Raw genomic sequence first — 23,893 nt, forward strand, 5'->3', positions numbered from 1 at the left:
ATCACAAGGACACAAGACGCACACAAATAATCACAGAAATCAGGAGTTGCCACTAACTGGGTCTCCACTGCAGTTCCTGCATGTGCCTGGAGTGGCCTCTTTTATTAACATGCATGACGCAGTGATAACCCGTGTTTCGTCAGGAATCAACATGCCCCCATTTAAAGGGGCACTACATTACATCCATCCTTTATTATAACAAAACAAACAGAACAACTTTTAACAAAGGCCTTAAAGCCGCCGCCAACTTTGGTGCATTCAAGTCCACACCGCTTGTAACCTACAATAACTCACAACAAGCATTTTGGCACCCCTCACAGAAGTGCTTCCTTCCTGGCGGCTACTCACTGTATCCCTGGGTCAAACTGTCCAGGCTGGAAGGGTCCATTTTAAGCAGACCTCATTCGCAGAGGCAGTCCTTGGCCGCCAGTGCTGCCACACGATAGGAGGAACACATCCTCTTCATCCTCCTTGCCTTCAAGCATAGACTGATGCCCCTGGTTCTCAGCTACATGGACCACTTCACCCTTGGGCGACTTCCTCCAAGACGTTTGTCATTGTTTCCCTTCCTCCTTGGGTGCTGCCTTCCCTGCACTGGCCGGTGCCAGTGCGAGGCAGACCCTTGCAAAGTGTCCATCTTTTCCGCACCTGCAACATGTGTGCCCTTTTGCCGGACACTCATTGGTGCGCGGCAGGTCCCATCCACACTGGGGACACATGTTGCCCGCCTCCTTCTGTGGCCTTTCCCCTCTTCTGGCTGTTTTGCCACCTTGCCATCTGCCTACGGCGCACGCCTCCGCCAGCTTCACCCACTGTAAAGGCTCTTTGAGCTTGACGAACTGCCTCGAGCTGTCCATTACTGAAGTGCGCACTTCCACCAGCTCTTGGGCCCGGCCTAACTCCAGTATTCTGTCTAGGCTCAGCCCTGGTTCCCTGAGAACCTGCTTGCGCAGTTTGGTGGAGCTGCATCCGTATATTATTTGTGCTCTCACCTCGTCCTCCTCAAAGTTTCCCAGGGCACAAGATAGCGCAATGCCCCAAAGCCTCCCGTGGAATGCGTCCAGGCTCTCCCCTTCTTCTTGTCACGTGCTACGCATACTGAATCGCTCATAGTCCCTATTTACCATGAGCATGCGATACACGTTTAGTGCTTCAATGGCTGCTGCATATGACAGGTCCCTGGGCCGCAATGTTTTAAACAGTCTCTGGACCACGGGGCCGGCCGAGTACAGGAGGGTTGGTCGTTTTGCTTTTTCCCTTGCCTCCACAACCTCAAAATACAATTCCAGGTTTTCATCTCACGCCACCCAGCGAGGACCTAAGCTGGCAAGTGCTCCCACCACGTCAAAGATGCGTAATGGTACGGGCTGTCCATTTCGTCTATATGCCCTAGGGCCATCATTTCCCTCCTCGCTCATGATGGGTCCTTGATGCAGCACTGCATGTTGTGCCCACAGATGTGTCTGTGTTACGGGACAGCACCCCGTCACAAAGGTTGCATGACCACCTCCAGGCGGAGCCGCTACCCTTCTGGTCTGCTTCTGTACGTCACCTTTGGGGTCCTTGTCAAGCAGTCTGTTTGTTCCCCCTTTTATTGTTCCGGTTATTGGGGAGTGGGCAGGCCCCAGTCCCCTCCTTTTCAGTTCTGGTGGACTGGGAAAGTGCTTCTTGTGGGCTGAAAGGGTGTTACCCACATTCTGGTGGCCTAGGAAAATGTTGCCCTTTCCGTTTCTTCCCCTTCATGGTTTGACCACAGGTGCCAACCGGGTCGTCGCACTTGTCAAACCTTTTTTTCGTTGTTTTTTTTTTCAGCTGGGGGCACGTGTGATCTGGCAGCGTCTTACTCCTGCCCCGGACGCCATCTCTATGGGGACTGCAGGGTGTTAGCAGCTTCATACAGCTGAGTTTGTTATAGTGATCACTGTTGTGGGCCCGGCTCCGCTCCAGGACACACACCCTTTTAACATGTGACCGACGCTGCTCACTTTCTCTGCGCGGCTCCGCTCCTCTTAGGGGACACCCACTGCAGCAGGGAGCTAGGCCACAAGAATCGTGGTTCTACCACGGCAGGCTACCTGAGGCCACACCCCTCCACATCTGCGGCAGATGCCGCTCACTTTGCTGCGGGCTTCCTCACCTCGCGGCCGCCGCCGCCTCCGAGTTTCCTCCTCACCAACAGCCACCAGCAGCCCGCGCCCGACAGGCATGGGGGCTCGGGCCGTCCTTGTCGCAGGCTCGGCGTACCTGCACCCACGCCCTCACTCTTCGCACTGTTGCAGCTGCTCCTCCTTAACGCTGGGCACTAAACAACCCCTTGGCAGCCGCGCCAAGTAATAGCACAGGGTCCCAGGGCTCCGCACCATCCTCGTCGCCAATGTTGTGGGGTGCTCCGGGGGCACCAAAGCCGGACGCAGGTTCCCAGGGTCACCTGGGTTTACTGCGGACACACAGTAAATGACACTAGAGGGGCCATCCTCTGGCAGCAGGATCCCCCACTGGTGATGACACACTGGGGGCACCCAGCAAACAATGCCCAGACACAGTGGTCACACGCTGGTTACAGGGCTGTGATCACATGGACACACGACGCACACAAATAATCACAGGAGCTAGGAGTTACCACTAACTGGGTCTCCACTGCAGTGCCACACATGCCTGCAGTGGCCCCTTTTATTAACATGCATGACGCAATGATGACCTGCGTCTTGTCCGGAATGAACACACCCCCATTTAGAGGGGCACGGCATTACAGAAACCACATACACATCTTTTTTCCAACCCCGCCCTTTTCTCTAGACTGGAGGCATGTATACCTCCATTATTCCCAAATCCTGTTACAAATAGTCAGAGACCAGGCGAGACATTCTGCCCAGTGGCGTACCAAGCATGGGTTGGAGGGGTGAGGGGGGCAATTTTGAGAGCCAGACCAGGACATTTGGCACTGGGACACCTCTCTCTTTCGGCACCTCGATGAGGGTGCCCCATAGGGAATAGGTGTCCGGCTGGCAGGACAATGTGTGCCAAGCAATTCCTGCTCAGCATGATCATTGTCCTGGCAGCAGGACACCTTACCCTTTCTGGGCGGGACACCTTACCCTTTACGAACGGGAAAGATGTCCCGCTGCCAGGACAATGTCCCAAGGGGCTCCGGGCACCAGATCGGCTATCATGTTGCTTTGTATCAACAGAGCATTACAATGTGAGCCATTAGGCACTGATGGGAGGGAAGGGGGGGGACTATTAGCAGGGACTTTTGTCACTTCAGAAATGTGAATGGGAGGGAGTGATCAGAAGTGAGTAGGGTGCATACTGCTGTATGCTTTATAAAATAATAACTAAGGATTTAACACCCAAGGGGGATTTGTTAGGCTCACATTAATCTGCATGATGCAATTGTGACTTTGCATGCAGGATGGGAAGAATAAAACTAAAGCTATACTCTTATTGCTCAACATATTTCTATGACAATTTATATAGTGTATAGTTAGTTTACTATGAAAGGCTAGTTTATTATGTAATTTGTTTTGCTTCCAAGGCATTGCTATAATTAAAGTATTATGTAAGCACATGGAATACAAAGCAAAACCTTAATAAATATCTATATCAACTAAACCTCGGAAGATGTTGCTTAAATTGTCCACATCCCGGTTTCACCATTCAACAAAAGTGTGTGATTCTGGGAAATCATTTAATCGAAATGTGTCTTATCTGCAGCTCTGTAAGGGATTCTGATTCACAACCAACACAGGTAAGTACACTTGCACACCAAAGTAAATGTAGTTTAGTTAAAGCTAGACAGAATGGTAATCTTTGGTAAATAGTTCGAGGTGCGGGGGAGAAAGACACAGCGTTGGTACCTAGGCTGGATATATACAAGAAACAAAAGAGCAATCCAATGTGGATGCCACGTCCCCTGCACACTTTCTAGATGGCCAAGATAGGCCTATTGATAATTTTTTGTGTACATTTTTCTTGAAATACAGTATCGGTAACTTTCAATCACTTCTGTAGGAAATGTCCATAAATAATTCAATTGAAGCTTTCTATTTTATAAAAAACAATTTTTGCTTTTTATTTGTCTTCTGGTGAGCCCAACGCGTTTCGAGTATAAAACACTCTTCATCAGGGGCGGCATTTTTTCAACAAATTAAAGTCTACAAAAAAAGATACATATAAACATCAATTAATGTGAACTTGAAGCAGATATTTCACAATTTTGGAGAACATCATATCCATTTTTCAGATTAATTTTTTACAAATTAATCTTTTACAGACCAATTTTTTACAAGGCAGTCGGCCTAATGTACAGATCAACATCCAGTTTTTCAGTCCTCATTAGTTATTCATCACCCATAGACCGAGAAAATATAGGAATTCGTCAAAAAAAATCAACAATTAAGATTGACATGTAGATGTCCTAAGTCAAATGTAGGCATGTAGTTTCCTTCTTAATTTCAAATGTGGGGTAATGTCCCTTATGCATGCATAGTTGCGGTACACTGGGAGGGTGGGAGTGATTTCCTTATAAAATTCAAGTGTAGGGAATTATCTAGAAAGAATATCCCCTATACATGCAAAGTGATGGGAAACAGAATAGGAAAGTTAGGTCAATTATTAGATAGTTTGTTAAAGAAAAAGAAGAGAAGATCCAGGTATCCAGTGGACACGTGTAGTGTGGAAGACTTGTTTCAAGCCTTTTATGAGTATAATCATCTACAGGGGATAATGATATAACCTAGCGGTTATTCTATTTGCAAAGCAAGATAAGAAGTGCAAAATGTAGGTCAAGCGCCTAACTAAGGAAGAAACTTACAGGTGCAGTATCCAACTGGGTCAAGAAGATGTCCGGATGCGTTCGGGAGCCGCAGCAGTGTGAAGACATCACTCGGCGGCCATGTTTAAATACTGTGAATGGCTGTGACGTCATCGCGCGCATGCGCAGGCCACGTCACAAAGGATCGTGACGTCACCCACGCACGCGCGAGAGGACGTAAACAAACCAAAATTATGCCTGTTATGAGAACGGATGATATTAAGCCTTAGAGGAGTGAGTTGAAGAATATTTGTGAAGTAAAAGATGTGGGAGTCCCCTAGCTATGACTTGATGATATTAATCACATACTGTGAGGCATGTTGTAAAAGAAAGAATTTGGCACATTACAAACAATTAGAACAACGTTGGTTTCAAACAAAGTCACTAACCCCATAGAACCTGTGGGTGTACAATCTAGTGTTGATCAGTATGTCAACATTTGTCTTGCAAAAAAATAATGCTAGTAATAAGTAGGAGATAATGAAGACAGTTTCTTGTTAATCAATCAGGGAAATGTCATAACATTTCAACTTAAAAAAGTAAACAAACAGAATGTATGCACAAATTGCGAGATACCAACAATTGTTGTGTATTCACATGTTGATTTGAAAAAAATAACATAGATGAACAGTACAATTATGTGTGGAACACAGGTATAGGTGATTCTTTGACGCAGATAATTTGCTGTTTAAAGAGTCGAGTGCTACAGATGTATATGGTTTTAGGGAGTGTCAGGCAAATCTTGATTTTGGTCACTGGACTCCTATCATGGTATGAGGTGATTGGGTAAAAAAGTTTTCCGGGACTAATTTATAGAAATGGCCCTAAATAGTAGTCTTCATTGATTCCAAGTGGGGTCATGGAATCAAGCTTGTTTATCCAAAAAAGTTCTCTTTGGGCCAGAAGTTTTGGAAGGTTCCCCCCCCTCTACTTAGGGGTCGTAGGACTTCTAGTACCACGAATCTCATCTGTGACACTTTGGCCCTCATTACGACCCTGGCGGAATCCGCGGTGCTAAATGCACCGCGGAGCATGGCGGAAAGCCGCCGATAGCGCCATGGGGGTTGGCGGATTTACCACCCCATGCCGACCTTGGCGGAGCGGTAAATCCCCAATCCCCATTTTACCCTTCCCCATTCCCATTCTTGCCCCATAGGGTATAATGGGAGTGGGGAAGGAGTTAATTACGCCGCCGTAAAGTACGGCGGCGTAATTAACAACGAGGTCCCTTAGCGCCATGGTTTTCTCCGCCCGGTAAAACCAGGCGGAGAAAACCTCCATGGCGCTAAGGGAACTCGTAGTACGGCGGACGGGTCCGCCGCGATTACCGCTGGCGGAAACCCACTCCGCCAGGGTCCTAATGAGGGCCTTTGTGTTTTTTGTCCCGAAAGTGTCTGTACACAGGGGATTTGCAATTTTCTGTCCTCACACAGGATTTGTGCTCTGTCCACCTGTCCTTAACCTTCCTGTTAGTTTTGCCCACATAGTACATACCACATCGACAGTGAATTGTAAAGATTACATTTTTCGTGTCACATGTAGCAAAATTTCTTAGCATGATCTTCTTGCCACTATGTGGGTGTCTGATATTGTCGCCTTTGATCACGTTGTTACAATGTTGGCAGTGTAAGCAGGCGAAGGTACCTGTTTTTTGTTTGCTGAGGGTCCTCTGGGCTGTCTGCTTTGGTTTCTCTGCTTTTATCAAATGGTCTCTCAGGTTTCTACCTCTTTTATAGGCCATCATTGGTGGGTCCGGGAACAATTCAGATAGTGTACTGTCGGATTTGATTAGGTCCCAATTTTTGTGTATTATCCGTTTGATCTGGAAGCTTTGACACGAGTATCTTAGTGTGTGAATTAGCCCTTTGTCTTTTCTTTTTGGATTACCTTCCAATAGTGTATTTCTGGTTTGAGTTTCTGTGCGTGCTATGGCGCTGTCAACAACTTCCGATGGAAAACCTCGATCCAAGAATCTTTGCTTCATTGTGCTGTATTCATTATGCAGCGTGTCTGTTTCCGACGTAATTCTCTTTAATCTTAGTAACTGGCTGTAAGGTAAATTATCCTTCAGATGTTTGGGATGATAGCTTGTGTGGTGAAGACAACTGTTCACATCCGTGGGTTTTCTGTATATTTTGGTTTTCACAGAGGAGCCTGTGATTTCCACAGTGACATCTAGAAAATTAACATGAGGTTTGCCAATTTCGATGGTAAATCCGATTTGTGGGTTACAGCTGTTAAGGAAGTTCCAAAAGTTTAGCAATTCTGTTTCGGTGCCCCTCCATATTCCGAAAATGTCGTCGATGTATCTCTGCCAGCATTTGATTTTATCTTTCCAGAGAATGTTATCTAGTACAAATGTCTTTTCATAGTGGTACATGAAGATGTTTGCATAAGATGGGGCCACTGAGGACCCCATTGAGGTTCTGGTGATCTGTAGATAATATTGGCCGTTATGTCTGAAGTAATTATTGTAAAGGATGATGTTCAATAGTTCCAATGCGAACATTTTTTGAATGTTTACCCGTCCATGATTTAGTAGAAACCATTCTAGGGCTTCGATGCCTTCTGAGTGTGGAATGGAAGTATATAAGCTGTTGACATCCATAGTAAATAGTATCAGGTTGTCCTCTGTCAGTTGTTAAGCTTGTAGAATTTTCAAAAAATGCGTAGTGTCCTTGAGGTAGGTCGGAGTAGCTTCTACTAGTGATTGAAGTGCTGCGTCGAGGTATATAGCAAGTGGTTGAAAGATGCTATCTGTTCCTGCAACAATTGGACAAAATGGTGGGTCTTGTAGGTTTTTATGTATCTTGGGTAAGCCATAGAAAACCGGGGTTATTGGGTATTTTTGTGTCAAAAATTCTGCTGTTTTCTCCGATATCCAATCCATTGTTAATGCTTTCTCAATAGTTATTTTGATAATGTTGGAAATCCCCATGATGGGATCACTGTCAAGTGATGTGTAGGTTCGAGTATCATTTAAAAGTTTGCGACAGCCAGCGTCATAAAAGGTTGTGTCCATCAGGACTAACGCGCCTCCTTTGTCGGCTTGTTTTAGAGTAAGACTACTGTCTTCAGCAAGTTGCTTAATGAGTCTCAGTTGATGTTTCCGGATGTTTTGTTTTTTCGGTGGAACATATTTTAGTCTTTTGAGGTCTTTTGTAGTTTTCTGTTTAAATAAATTGATCAATGGGTGATTTACCTGGGGGTAGAAGTTACTTTTATTTTTCATTTCAAGGTATCTTGGTGTAGGCTTAGGTTGTAAGTTATCCTCTATGTTGTTAAAGAAGACCTTCAATTCCATCTTTCTTATTAGTTTAAAGAGATTGATTTCTTCTTCAAAATAGGAGGTGGAGTTTGTTGGAATGAATGAGATTCCCAGATTAAGTGTGTCCATTTGAACCTGAGTGAGGGGTTTGGAGGAGATATTGATGACTAGATTCTTTTTTATTTCTTTTTCTGATGTAGTTTTCTTCTGTCCTCTTCTGGCTTTCCGTTTCCTAAAAAAGGAATTTGTGGGGTTATGATATGATATGATATGATATGGCATTTCTAACGCGCCTATACACAAGTGGTTCAAGGCGCGACGAGGCGGGGGGGGGACAAGGGGAAGACAGACAACGATCCTACTAGGCCAGGTGTCATTCAGATTGAGCAAGTGCAGGGGTGGGGGGAAGGGAAAAGTGCAAGGGGAAGGGGAGGGGGGGAAGTGCAGTACAAGGTAAGTAGCGTAAAAAAATAATAAATAAGGCCAGCTGGTGGCAAGTGCAAGGTAGATGCAGAACAAGTGCTGGGAAGGGGGGCTGTAAGGATACAGTGACAGTCCCGCAGTGCAGGGGGGTGCCAGGGAGGCAGTGCAAGTGGAGAGTGGCTGGGTCCTAGACCGAGGTCACTGAGAGTGGCCCAGTTGCAGATTCAGAGCAGATTCAGTGAAGAATTAAAGCTGTTCAGCAGGGGAGAGGGAGAGAGAAAGCAGAAGCAAAGAGGAAGGTTTTGAGGTGCTTCCGGAACCGGAGCTGGTTCTCCTCAAGTTTCAGGGAGGCAGGAAGGCTGTTCCAGAGGGAGGCCCCTGCTGCAGAGAGAGATCTACCCCCAGCTCGTTGCTTCGAGAAGCGGCTGACCCTGAGGGAGTTGGAGACGGATGAGCGAAGGGCTCGGGAAGGAAGATATTTAGGAAGAGAGAGTTGAAGGTATTTAGGCCCCAGGCCCCAGAAGGCCTTGTGGACAATGCAGAGGGTTTTGAACTTAATCCTCGCAGCCACTGGGAGCCAGTGTAGAGATTTCAGTCCTGGAGAGATACGGTCCCTGGGCTTGAGGCCAAGGACAAGTCTCGCAGTTCTGTTCTGGATGAGTTGCAGAGGGCGGAGAGTGGATGCAGGCAGATTAAGATAGAGGCTGTTACAGTAATCCAGCTTTGAGAGAACCAGGGCTCGGGAGACAGTGAGCTTCTGTGGGAAGGAGAGGAAGGGAAGAATACCTCTGAGGAGGTGCAGCTGGTAGTGTGACTTCTTAGAGACGTCTGATATATGAGGAGAGAAGGAGAGTGTGGAGTCGAAGATGACCCCGAGGTTTTTTGCGTTGCAGGTAGGGGCAGGAAGGGGGCCAAGGGAGGCCGGCCAGAGAGCTGCAGGGAAGGAGGGAGTGGGTGTGGGTGGTGCTATACAAAAACAATATTATTCTGCCCAGTGCATTTCATTGATAAGTTCCGCTTCGAAGCACATCACTAAAGGGACAGTAATAACTTTGACATGTTAAAATCTATAGAGTACATCGTCGGGCTGTCCGGTCGCTCAATTTTGAATATCTTTCGTGCATAAACTGTTCAACCCAACCCCCACCCCCAGTGTTTGTAGAAAGAGTCGCTGCCACCACCCCCCGGGAAGGCGTCAACTTTATCAACTTTCTGGGTCACAATAGCAAAACCGACCCCCCTGTAAATTCCACTGAATGCTGACTGCCCGGGTTACCACTGTTCCACAGAGGGCGTCTCAGCCCTTCGAACTGCCTCCCCTCACCCCGACCTCCCGTATGCACTGTTCCCAGGAGGCCCTTACAATTCCACCATCCACTCACCCTCCAGGATCTGCCTCCAGTTATCATCTGTCACTTGTCACACGTCACTCTTCTTTCCCATTGAGCGCTGCCTGGTCAGCACCACCAAGCAGAGAAGGAAGTGCACGGGTTCCAGTTGTTGGTCTACCGGTGGTTCCAGAGGACCCTGTAGGTAGGTCTGGTATTGTCCCAGTCTGGTTCGGGGCTACTGATGTGTTAGGTGTTTCTTCAAATTCACCACTAGTCACTTCGCTGCTGTCCGTTTGGTTATTTGCCCCAGTTGGTTGCCTGGGGGGTCGTCTTGGTGTTGGTCGGCTGTTTGCATAGAACTCTTGCCACGGGTACACTCTATCTCGGGCGTAGTCCAAGGTGTCTCTGCGGAATTTTCTAATCTTTCTTTGCTCTATATCCTGTTTATAGGATTCTAATTTCGTGTTGGTGTCTTCGAGAATCTGTGCGAGTTCTGCTTCTGTCTTGAGCTTATGTTAATATATAATGCTATTATTAATAAAAAAGCCCAATGACTATAGTGCTGATCCAGATATATTAATAGTGTAATTTAGGTATCTTGTACCACACATTTATTTGCCACTTGGCTTACTTATGGTAACTTATTCCAAAGTCACTTCCATGGTGCCTCCAAGTATCAAAGACTGTTGATGCTCCTTGCAATGTCCTTTTCTATGAAGTCGCTTCTGCATTTTGCCCCAGAGCGCCTGCGCAGATCTCTAATTGATGAGTCTGCAATGATCCTGCAATTTCTTTTTTTTGTTATGTGTTATAATACCATCTGCCACTAATATTACCAAAAAAGTAGATTGGAGCAGGGGTAGGTCGTTTGGGGGCATGAATGAGTCTGTATGGAATTGTGTGCACTGCCTTCGGGGGGGGGGAAAGCAGCAGGACTTTTTTGCAGCTCGGAATCAGGGGTGTATCCAGCATTGCAACAGTGGGTGGCACTGTTGCAATGCTGGATACTCCCCTGATTCCACCTCCAACTAATTTCCCATTAGCCGGTGCAACATCTTGTACTGCCTGTCCAAGTTGTTAGGTAGTGTTATGGGGCGGCCCCATCAGCACACAGGTTGTCCTGATCAGTGCTGTGGACAGTCAGAAGGGGATTCAGCTGCTTTGGGCCCACGGTGGGACAGTGGCCTGGGTGCACCCAGGCTACACACACAGATCTGTGATCACACAGATCAGTGGCGGTTGCAGTACCATGATAACACATCGTCAACCTGAAGGCCAAATGAGACATGGAGACAGAAGTGCCAGCAATGGAGTCTGCCGCTGTGCTCCCACGCGTGTCGGCTGAGGCTCCTTTTATTGGGAGCCAGTCATGACACAGTCATGACACACACTCTTCAAGGGGACATCATCACAAGTAGGAGGCCTTGCTCTCAGGCAATACTGAGGGTGTGAGGAGAGGAGGAAATGAAGTCAGAGGATATTCAGAAGGCGATATTAAAAAGACGTGTACAACCTCAACCCCCAACCCTGGTCACATGTTTTTTATTTTGGTCAAGTAGCACTGAGTCTGCCTCCCAGGCAGCACATCGGTACATCACATTGGCAATATAGCAAATATGACCCAATGCTGTGTTCTTCAGGGCGGCGGGTGAACAACTGTTGAACAGATTACCTCTGCATTCAGAGTCCTGTCTTTACCAGTGAGGGCTCGCCATGCTGGTGTTCTGGCACACACAAGCCCGGCTACAACTCGCTCCGCCCAGGAGGTCGCTGCAGCACAGGAAGCGGATAATCATCCTCTCTCGCTCCAGCAAGACACATGCAATAGACAGAGAATGGCCCCTGCGTCTACTGCACTGCATTGCACAGATTGGCCTCTGCATTACTGAAATTAAGATTGAGGAATAGTCGCGAATAAAGAAGGCCATTGACGCCACGCCCTGCAGGCTGGAAGAAATACATTCACAGTGCACATCAAAGGGTGAATGAAAATCCTTCGGTACCAATCCTTTTCCAGACTTACGGACTTGTAACTTCCCATTACAAAAAAAATACAGAAGCGAGAGCAGCTGCTACAACATCGCAGTCATCATCTCTGGATCTCAGATTTCATCCTCTAGCTATGCCACGCTTTCAAGGCAAGTCCCCTACATGCATATTGACAGCTTCCCTATATAAGTTCCTCCACCGTTAAACAAGATTGACACGACCAGCCGAAGGCCCATATGGGTTAGATGGGTGGGTGATTTTGAAGTACACGTAGATGCCTTTGGGTAACAAGATGACAAACGAAAGAAGTGACTGAACACTTTCTGCTGGTCCTCAGAGTGCAATCTAGGGTTCTGAAACATTTTGCACTAAGCCTCGCTCCAGCAGATGCGGCAGATGAGCCCGGCCCCCCTCAAGGCCTCCTCCTTGTCAACCCTAGAAAGAAGGCCTTGCCAGTGGTGTTAACCACCACTGTTAATGTTCATTTTATTTACATTTCCAACCTCTCAGTTACAAGGTAACTATTTTTTCAAACCTATTAAGTTGATTTTAGATTGTATCTATTTTGTGTTGGAATATAACTGTTGCTGCCATCATACTTAATAGGAGGGCTAACTGAATCAAACAATACATGACAGTCGATGATGCTTGGACACAGATTTCTGCAGCAGGTGCATAAACAGCCCAGGACCATGGCAAATTGCATTATTGCATATTTCCTGCTGCATTAACTACTTGTGTAGAAGTTAACAAATAGGTTTGGTAGCAAGGCTTTCAGTTAAACATTACCGCTATCATTTCTCTGGGCAGTATTCCATTCCATAACTCTTTAGTATGTTTGTGTCACTTCAAAAGGGGGAAAGCCATCAATCTTGGTTCTGCCATCAAACAGCACAGTTCAATCTCAATTTGCTAGGCCAGGTCCCATCTGCACTGGAACACAAGGAAATGCATGCATTTGTTGGGCCTCTGGTCTAGCAATTTGGAGAGGGTTGCTCACATTATCAATCAATCTTGATTAAAAATCGAATTTTTTCATTAACACAATTAAGCACATAAGATAAATTCACACAAGAGACATAAAACATCACAATGTAAACCCCTTAGATCATTGATAGAGAAATGCAAACCCCATCACAATTCATAAAATCTAAATACTACACAAAAATTAATTAAAAAGTGCTCCTGTAGCAAAATCATGTAAACTATTAATACAACTAGTTTAATTATAATTCATTATAAAAGCCAATGCATCCAAGTAAAACCTTATGCTATATAAGCTAAAATTGGGCTTCAGAAATGTTATTACACAAATAAGAGTAGTTTTTGCAAAACAGCAAATAGTGGCACATGTCCTCCGAAAATCCCATTTTACAATAAAAAATGTTGTCCATGTGGCTCTTGTTCCATTTCCTTCGATAATTTGATGGGAGCATATTCCAATAGATCATTAATACCAGTTTTCTCCACTCTGCAGTATTTATATCGCATAATTCCCCTGCTTGTACCGTATTTACACAGCAACTGGCATACATTTTCAAGAAGGCTCCCTATCTCCCTAACATGCCTTCATGCGTTGTGCTTCAGAATAGCTTTTAAGTAATTCAACAAAATATACTTAAAATCATCCAGATCTTTAAAATCCTAATTTACTAAAAAAATTGTGGCCTTCCCTATACCAGATATATTTATTATTCATTCATTTATTTATTTATATACAGGAGGAAAAATGCTATTCAATAGATAAGAAATCCGATTTGATGGGAAGCAGTGAGCTTCTTACCATGGGGTGAGTTTGAATAACATTCTGACCAGGTTTTGGAGGGTAGTAAATGGAACAGTCACCAGGGAAAATAGATAAGTTGACATAGGCCCTCATTATGAGAGTGGCTGAAAGGCAACAATGGCGCCGGTAGTGCTACCGCCGCCGTTGTTACCTCTCCACCACATTACAAGTTCTGCTTGCGGGTGCCGGACTGCACACCTGGTCTGACCAAGTGTGCAGACGAGTACCCGCGAGCAGAACTCATGATTGCACCGGCACCGTTATTAACGGTGCTGGTTCAACCATGCTCCCGACCCCCATTCTGCCCTATTGGGCAGAATGAGGATCGGGAGGCCGGCCATATCGGCACCCGCAAATGGGCAATTACTAGGGTCCGCCAATCTCGGCATGACCCGGTTCTTTTCCATTGGCGGGTGCCGGAAAAAATGCAACTCCAGTGGCAGCCGTGCCCTTAATAAGGGCACTGCTGCCGCCGGAGTTGTAATGAGGGCATACACTGATTAAGGACAATGAAATTGGACATTTTTTAAGTGCAGGTAGGTGGTACAGCCAGGTGATATGAGCAGATGTGCTGAGATGTGACCATGATAGGTGAATTGCTAGATTGGAGGCAGAGGAATTGAGAGACAGAGGTAGGTTAGAGGCAGGGGAAACATTTTATCTAGCAAGCAGGTGAGAGGTAGATTAAGAGGGTAACTCGGAGGCAAGGAGATAAGGTATTGGTTTGGTTTTGAACAAATCTTTGTCAACTGTTTCTCGATTGTCCAGGGGAAGAGAATTCCATGCAAGTGGAGCAAGAAGAGAGAAGTAGCGGAAGCAAGAGGAAGCACAGGGAGGGCGAGAAACCACAAGGATAGTTAAGGAGGCTGAGCAGAGATTACGAGAAGGCTGGTAGAGTTGGATAGAGGAGGTTAAATACAATGGTGCTTTACCATGGATAGATTTGTGAACCAGGAGAAAACATTTATATCTGGAACTGTTTTGCTTCATCAGACATCCAGCCTGGTGATGATATGAGGAAGTAGGTGTAACATGAGGGAGTTCAAAGAGAGTCCTGTTAGCGAAGTTAATGATCCTGTTGAGAGGAAAGAAAGAATAGTTGTGAAGATCAAAGAGGATACTGGCACAGTAGTCCAGTTTAGACAAGACAAGCGTGATTAAGGGATGCTTGGTGCTGTTAACAGGAAGGAGGTGCCTGATTGTCCTAATATTTAGGAGGTTGAGGTGAGCTGCTGTGCCAGCTTTGGAGATGAAAGAAGAGAAGGTGGGAGAAGGGTCATATTTGATGCCAAGGTTTCTAGCTGAAGAAGAGTAGGGGAGAGTGTCAGGTGTGAACTGAATAGGCAGAGGAATAGACGAGAGAGAGCTTTTGGCTGGGAAGAAGAAAACCTTTGTTTTGGTAAAGTTTAACATCAGAGAGTGCCACACAATCTAATATGTAATGGCAGAGTGACAGTTGGAATTTTTAATAGAGAGATCAGAGAAGAGTTCAGGAAAAGAGAAGAAGATTTGGGTGTCATCTGCAAAGTGTTTGTACGAAAACCCAAAGGAAGAGATTAGTGCCCCAAGAACAGAGGTGTAGAGTGTAAAGAGAGCAGAGCCAAGACAGAGCCATGTGGGACATCAACAGTTAGAGGAGTGAGTTGGGAGGTGTTGTTGCTCCAGGTACCAGAGAATTGGCGAGGTGCAAGGTAGGATTAAATCCAGGCAAGGGCTCAATCAAGAATCCCAAGAAGAAAGAGAGTATTAAGGAGATCAGAGTGATCAACAGTGTCAAAGGCAGCAGACAGGCCAAGAGAATTAGGATAGAGGAGAGGTTAGAGTGCTTAGCAGAGGTAATGAAGTTAGACACATTTATGAGAGCAGTTTCCATGGAGTGACAGGAGAAGAAACCTACTTGTAGGGGTTCTCGAAGGTTGTGGATGTCTAACAAATTGGTAAGACGATTGAACACATCCCTTTTGATCACTTTAGAGCAGGGGTGTTGCTAGGTCTGCAAAAGATCTGGGGCTAAGCTAATTTCAGGACTGTCAGGACTCGGGTATAGCTAGCCTTTTGGTTGTAGGCCGTGAGCTTCTATCTGGGGCTACAACCAAAAGACAGAGTACTATAGCCCCCTTGCCCCACCACTCCCCAGTAATGCCTCTTCTTTAGAGTATTGCGGATATAGAGACACAGGGCAAAAGTTTGTCGGTCGGCCCGGGTCAGCCCCTTACTTTTTTAGGAGAGGATTGACTGTGGCTGTTTTGAAAACAGAGGGAAAGCAAGCAGAGTCGAAGGACAGGTTCAAGAGTTCAGCTAGGCGAGAGGCCACTAAAGGGACAATAGGCTTGACTAGCTGAGGACCAAGAGAGTCTGATGGGGCACAAGAGGGATTAGCCTTCATCAGTAAAAATATCACTTTGTCACGATTAGTGTGACTAAAGTGGGAGATAGAGGCACAGGATGATGATAGAGTAAGCAGAGTGTACAATTTAGGAGGAGGGAGTGTGAGGAATGTCAAGAAAGGGGGTCTAATTTGGAAATGTTTGCAGCAAAGTATTCAGCCAGGCCATTAGTTGTAAGAGTAAAGTTGATAGTCATAGACCCAGGAGGAGTCAGGAGTGAGTTTAGGGTGCCCTGTAGCCAGCAAGGATGGTTGGAGTGAGAGTCAATGAGGGTTAGGTGGAATCCCCTTTTCGCTCTATCAAGAGTGGATTTGAGAGAGTTCAGGGCAGAGAGGTAGAGTTGCAGGTCCTCATGTGAGTGGGTACACCTCCATATGAGCTGCAGCCAATGCATGTCTGTGTGGAGAGAGCATATAAATGGGGTGACCTGGTGAGGAGGTTGCCTCGGAACTCACTAGTAAAAAATTACAAATGTAGTCAAAATGGAGTGTACGCCATGCAAGAAGCAATGCAATTTTATTCAGGGTCCCAGACGCAGCAGGGACAGCAATATTCAAACAGAACACCAAACAGAAAGGCATGAAAAGGCGCTGTCAAAGAAACACCCCTGAATCAAACGCTTTCATAATTGTCTAAACTAATTAACATCAGCCACTTTGAACCATTACAAAGGCTCCCCCAAGAAGATGATTGATGAAATCATGTCAACCCCCTATAGAAGGGCATACATACCTTTCTATGATTGGGTCCCGCAGACCTTACCACACCCGTCCCCCATTTTGATGTCACAATCCAACCCCCAATTCCCACATCCTAGTGCCAATTCTTTGAAGCATTTGAGATGACCAACAGAACTTTATTAATCTGTCCCGGTCACCTCATCTACATTCTTACGAGAAAGCCTTCTACCATGGCACTGTCAGAGCTTTGAACCAAGAACAAGTTACTGTGTAAATGTTGAACATTAAGAACTCTTTGACCTTCTTCCCAGGCAGAAATGTATTCAGGGGCAATTTGAAACTGCCATGGGTTTTCTGAACCCGTCAGTAGATCAGGCTTCATGAATTAAACATGGCAAATTATAAAATGGTTGAGCATTCATTGCCTTTCGGCGTGACCTGTGAGCTCTGGTTTGGGACCTTGAAAATAACAAACGCTGTTTGCTTCCTACCGTGCAATCCTGGGATTGTGGGATTTGCAATGTGTTACCAGCCACTGCGGCTTCTAAGCAAATTAATGAAACAAGCACACATTTCTGAAAAAGCATGCTTTGTGGCCTATTTACCATGCCTCAGCCTAATTCTAAACCTAGCTATACTTACCTGTGACCCATCTTTATTATCTATGTTTCTTTAAACATGAGACACTGTTATTTAGGGCATTCTCCAGCCTAGTTCAAATTGCTTTGTGGCTATCAAGGAAGCCCCCTCCCTGTTCAGAGTGCTACTTCCGCAGCTGTTAAGTTTGCGCCTTTTTACCGCACTGAACTTGCATTTTGACCACAGAACCATGGCAGAGGATGCTGAGACCTAAGGGTAAATGTAATCAGTGAGAAGTGAGTTGAGTGGAGAATGAGTCATATAGTAAGGATTGGAAGCTGGAGAAGGCAGTATTGGTGGAAGAGCCATCAGGTGTGAAGGAGGAGAGTGAGAACTGTAGGTCGGAGAGAAAGGGGGAATGGCAAAAGGTTTACATTTCCTTTTAGTAATAGGTGAAGCAAGTGGTGATGAAAGGTCAGACGGTGAAAAGTAGATGGTGGTGGAAACAAATGAGTGATCAGATATGGATCGTGTGACAGTAGTATTAAAGGCAGAGAGAGAGGGGGATATGAATAAGAGATCCAAGGAGTTACCCTCTGTGTGGGTAGGTAGGTTATGGATAGAGTGGAGAACATGGTCACTAAGATAAAAATGAAGTTCAGATTTCTGAGAAGTGGTTGGAGAGGGTTTGGTTAAAGTCACCTAAGATAATGAGGTGATGTTTAGTGGTAATAGAATCAAGGAGTTGTCCAGGATCATGATAGAATGGTCCAGCTGGACCAGGAGGGCTGTAGATGGAGATGATGGGAACCGAATAAGGCATAGCAATAGGTGGGATGGTGAATTCAAAAGGGGTAGGAGAGGATGTGGCATTGGAGATTTGTTAGGCATTGAGGCAGGAAGAGAGTAGGTGTTTGACGCCTCCACTTCTGCCAGTCAGTTGAGGAGAGTGAATGGCGGATAGTTTGGAGTCACGTAGGGCTGCCAAAGTGGCAGTGTGAGGTGGATAAATCCAGGTTTCAGTGAATGCTAGAAGGCCTAGGAGACGAGAGCTCGGGTGAAAGTAGTCAGTGATAAAGGACGTTTTGTTGCATACAGACTGAGCATGTTCAGTTTATGAGGTAAGAAAGGGTATAGAAGTTGAGTCTCAGAGGAAGAGAGGTGAGGTGGATAGGTTTTAGAGGAGGTATGGTTAGCTTGTCTTCTTTGATTGTTAGAAGGACATGGAAGAGAGATGGAGTAGTGGGAACTGCGAGTTGTGAGTTTTATAATAGGAATAGGAAAGGAAGAAGTTGTAGTGTGAATGGAGAAAGCGTAGGGAGAGGAGGAGCAGCAGGAAGAGCGTGAGTGAATGAATTATAGGTGAGTAGCACAGTGTGCAGAGGCTACAGTAATTAGGAAGCTAGCGGGGTGGTCACAGGTGCAGGTGTATGCAATTAGTTGTTTTAGTGGCGTGCTGTGTTGGAGCTAGAATTGAATGTTGTTTGTGTGCTGTATGCAAGGTTTTTTGTGTGGCAAGCAGTGCTAACAGGGAACACAGAATGAAATAGAGAAGGACATAGTTGCAGCCCTTAGCACTGTCTGCCCTTAACAGGGGCGAATGGAGAACACAGAATTTAATGGAGAAGGATATAGTAGCAACCTTTACCTCTGTCTTCCCTCTGCTCTGCACGCCCTGGCGAACGGACGCCCAGACGATAGAGCTTATATACTCAAGGTAACCCAGAAGTAACTTTGTCAGAGGTCACAGGGGCAGTCCCTAGATTGATCTTGGTTGCTCTTTTTGGGTTTTCCTGACCTCTGCAGGCAACCTCGGACAGATGGAAAGAGGGCTTCTGGTGTTGTTGGTGATGCTCCAAGTCCAGTGGAAGCCCCTTTTAGAGGGGGCAAGTCCTTACAAAGATCGAAGTTTTGGGGTCAGCAGTCATGGGGGCAGTCCCTAGACCAATCCTGGATGATTTGTTTGCGTCTCCTGACCCTACAATTTTGCTAATACCTTAGTCATGTTGGGGTTTTCAAAGTGTCCCAAATATATCTTCAGGAAATAGGAGGCATTCCTCAATTGTGCCTGAATTGCTGTGGGATCCCCAATTCTAAGCGTACCACGCAATTAGGGTGTCTTGCAGTAGAGCTAACAGTCTCTTTATGGTTTTCTTTTGCATTACATCAATATGAGAGCAATTTCAGCACCAACAAATCTCGCTTCCACATAACAGTAAGGTGTACAGCTTAGCATTGTAAACACTAAGACACTTATCAAGTAAACGGGGCCATTCATATGATAGAATCTTAAAAGACCTCCTAGCATAGCTGAAGCTTTTGCGGCAGTCATTTTTTATATGCTTTGAGTACATCCCATTTTTGGTAAAAAGTAATCTGAAATAACAATAGGAGTCAACCTCTTCGGCGCACTCCCCCTTTAAGTGCCACGAGTAATGGTTTTACCTTTACAAACACCACAATTTTGGTTTTGTGCATATTCAACTTTAAGCTGTTGCCAGAGAAAAATTCCTCTGCATAGGTAAGTCCTTGTTGGAGTCCCCCTTGCATCAAGTCTGGTAAGTGTGTGTCATCTGCATATAGGAGCGTCCCAAATTGAGTACATTGCAAGGGATGGTTTACGTTGACACCTTTCTTTGCTAAACCAGATACAATTTGTATATTTACATCAGTTTGTTTGCAGGACCCTGGCCCTGCAATCAGCATATCTGCATGTCCTTTGACAAGGTGTTATGCCTATTGTGCATGCCACAGCCACATCCATCACCCACCCTTATCAAAAGCAGTTCTGACTTGGGCCGCTTACTTCATCCTTATTAACCCCATCTATTATCAATGGCTGTTTGGGCCATGCCGTCGCAATAGTTGTTGGTATGTGCCCCCATTACTTTACAAAATGTTCCTTCATCAACGTCAATCTTTACCCATACACAAATATGTCTATTTCCAAATAGTATATCACGCCCATAACTTGAAATGACCAATGACATTTAAGGGCACTCCTTTTTGATGGGTCAGTAATGCGAGGTGGACAACTGTTTGATGATTTGTTATCATATGCCATTTTATTCTTAAAGAAAATGGGCCTCATTACAAGTCCGGCGGTAACACTGTAGGTGCTTCCATTGGGTTGCCGCCGGACTTGCAATATTTACCAGCACCTGGCTTGCCGATAACAGCGGGATATTACAACCCCAGCATTCTGGGAATCAGGCGCTGGTAAATGGTAAATCCCCATTCCCATTTGAGTCCCATAGGGCTCAATGGGAATGGAGACCACGAAAGCACCGGCATTAATAACGGTGCCGGTGCTTCCATTAAGCTCTGCGGGCGGGTGCCATTCCGCCCGCCAGGTCTGACCCTGGCGGGTGGAACGGGACTTGTCCACAGACTCGTAGTTTGCCGGTCTGGAAACAACAGTGCCAGTAAGCTTACCGGCATCGTTGTTTCCAGACCGGCAAACTCGTAATGAGACCCAATGTATTAAAAAATGCCTCTCTATGCATACTCTGCTGAGGATTTCCCTGCCTAACCAAAGCTAAGGGGAAACACTCTAACACAGGATAACTGGCCCTCAACTAAGCAACAAATACACAAAGTAAATATATGGCAATGTAACATCACATGAACAACATTCACAGTCTCTGAATAACCTTCTAATGTCCTAGGTGATTTCCCTTCCCCAGGATTCAACGTCAGGACTGCTGGTGTTCAACTACAGAAAGATATGTCTCAAATCAGTTCTTGATATTTCAAAGTCAATATAAAAGTTTGTTAACCAAAGTTCCACTAGCAAATCTCTTCTTCTTGGTGAGATATCCACTTTCCACTTTCTCCAAATAGCACCAATGGTAATACCAGCCATGATGCTTTGTCACCTTCATCAAGAAGACTTGCTGCAACTCAAAAGAAATGCAATAGCCACAACTACCACTGATTCACAGTTCTTGGTTAACATTTAGTATTCTCTTGGTTACAGTTTTGGGCTTCACAATGGTATATTTATCTGGTTGACATTTTAGTGCTGCTGCTTCAACTTTAACAACTTCACTTCTACTTCATTCACTATGAGAACAGTCACCTTTATCTCACAGTAATCCTCTTTGTTTGGACTACTACAATATTGCATCCACAGACAACCAAATATACCACTATAGCTTCAATACTTTGGACTACTGCCACATCTTCAGTGATGTGTACCTTTGGTGCCACTCTCTTAGCTTCAAGTAATACTTGCACACTTTTCCATACACTGTTATCAACTTCAAAGTACATTTAGATTGCTTCTTAATGCTAGGAAAGGTTGGTTTCGGTGTGACTATGGGGAGACTTGGATTGGGTAATGCTTGTTTTCTACGTCAACTGTTATACACTTTAACTTGTTTTAATGAAAGGTATTCCATGTAAGGATAAAGAATGGTTATATTCACCAGAAGATATTGGGGCGCCTTTATTGGACGCCGGTTCGGATGCACAGATTGGGGTTGTTAGAAACTGAAAGTTGCTGGGGATGTCAGAAGGAGAAAGGTACCTTGTTACATATGATGTGGAATTGTGTCAGGGTGAGGGATTTTTGGAATGACGTGCTGGATAGAATTGATTTGATATGGTATATTGTATTTAAGAGAACCCCATCTACAGTGCTTTTGAAATCCCCACAACATTGTAGGTTTATTGATTGTGCAGCGTTATGTTGGATTAATAAAGTCCTTCTGGTCACAACCAGACAAATATTAAAAGTCTGGAAAACCAGGAAAAAACCATGTGTGCCAGAATGGCTAGTTAATGTACAAGTTCTCTAAAATTTTGAGAAGATAAAGTTTAAAAAGCAGCATAGAGAGGATGTCTATGTGGAACAGTGGGGACCGTTTAATGAATTTTATGACTGAAGTTCAGACAGAGTGTATGCGAATTTGCTTGATGTCGTCTGATGGGGTGGTTGTTTGTATTGTGTATGTGTGTCTGGTCACGTCCCATGTGTTTTTTTTTCTCTGTTATTTGGAAAGCCATTGTTAGATGTTAGTGATTTGGATTCATTTGTTGCTTCATATGTGCTATTGCTTTTTATTCTGGTTGTTATTTACCTATTTGGATGGTTTTATTCTGATGAATTGCATAGGTTACTTGTGTGTTGTTTATTTGTTTGTTGTTACCTTTTAAAAGAAATGTAAATAAAGAGATTAAAAAAAATAAAGAAAATTAAAAAAGAATTCAGTCTTTCTTTGAAAATCAGAATTAGGCACACACAACCACTTCTTGATACAGTTTTCAAGTTTTAAGAATTGATATATAATTGTATTGCTGTGTCAAAGTAAAGGATACAGTTCAGGGACTCACAATTAGGCACATGCAAACATTCTTTGATGTAGATTTTACAAGTTAAAGATTGTAACTCTTGTATTGTCAAGGTCAGGTATTCAGTAATTATCTCATCAGTGTTCCCTCTCCTGAATTAGGGGCACGCGACCACTCCTTCAAGCAGTAACAGTCTTTGAATAATGGAACAATGGATTTTAGTAACATTAGCTTCTCACACGAGTAAACAACCTTTCACGTTATACACGAGTGCTACATTTCCATTGTTCTGTGTATTTTAGATGTAACTATATACTTCTACTTGCTTAAAGTCTTACGCGAGTTAACAGGGAGCTGGACATTGTTGCTGGCAATGCTCATGCAATGTGTTAGAATGCTATGCTTTGCTCACCAGCTTCTTAGACACTTGCTCTGCAGGTCGCACTGCTTTCGAGACAACTGCCAAAACATCTACTCCTTCTGGTTTGCTGGAGACCCACACCCTTCTCATGAAAAGGGGTCTCTGGTCTGGCCACACGTTTTGGGAGCTACTCTCGCTCCTGAGACCCACGACTTGACAATTGCTTCTTGCCACAGTCTCCTGCACGTCTGCATTTCAGCAACCACAGCAATCAGGCTCACATGGAGAAAAACAACTCTCATGCATGTCTTCCACTGTGCAGCCTCTGCACTTCAGAATTTGGGAACAGGACCCTCTTCTTGTTCTCCCACTTCTGCTTAGTTTGCCAGCCTTGTGCCTTCTTCCTTCTGCTACTACTGCTTGCATTCTGGTCACAGTTCCAGCTCCTTCTACTCCTTCCACTCCTTCCAATTGTCTGCACCTGAGAGGGCCTTTTATGCTTCCCAGGTTTCTTAAGGTGTTGGCTATTAGGCTTAATTTGATGTTTACAGCTCCAGCATGACTCTTCGGTCCTCTTCCTCAGTCTTCTTCCTCATCCCAGTCCTTCTTGGATTATGAGACTTGTGGTCCTCATCAGTAAAGTTAGTTCTTTTAACTACTGCAGTTTGCAAACAGCCATCAAAACTGTGGGATTACGGGGAAAGTAAAACAGGGGGGCTTCCCAGTCTTCCTGGTCTGATTCCCCCCTCCCAGGTGATCCTTCCGCAGTACACCTCCCCCAGGGTTGGGATCAGGAAGCGTCTGCCTTTTCCCTGGGCACATGAGGAGGGTCCCAGACCAGGTTTCTGGAAGGAATCATCACTGATTCATCACACCTTCCACGTAACAAATTCAAATAGACACCCACTTTTCAATGTGTGTGTAAACTACTTCAAATCCATTGCAAGAAGAAATCTCTGCATTCTACTATAGATATGGCTT

This window comes from Ambystoma mexicanum, chromosome 7p (genome assembly GCF_040938575.1).
Source record: "Ambystoma mexicanum isolate Mex_15411 chromosome 7p, UKY_AmexF1_1, whole genome shotgun sequence".
In the NCBI taxonomy this organism is placed as follows: Eukaryota; Metazoa; Chordata; class Amphibia; order Caudata; family Ambystomatidae; genus Ambystoma; species Ambystoma mexicanum.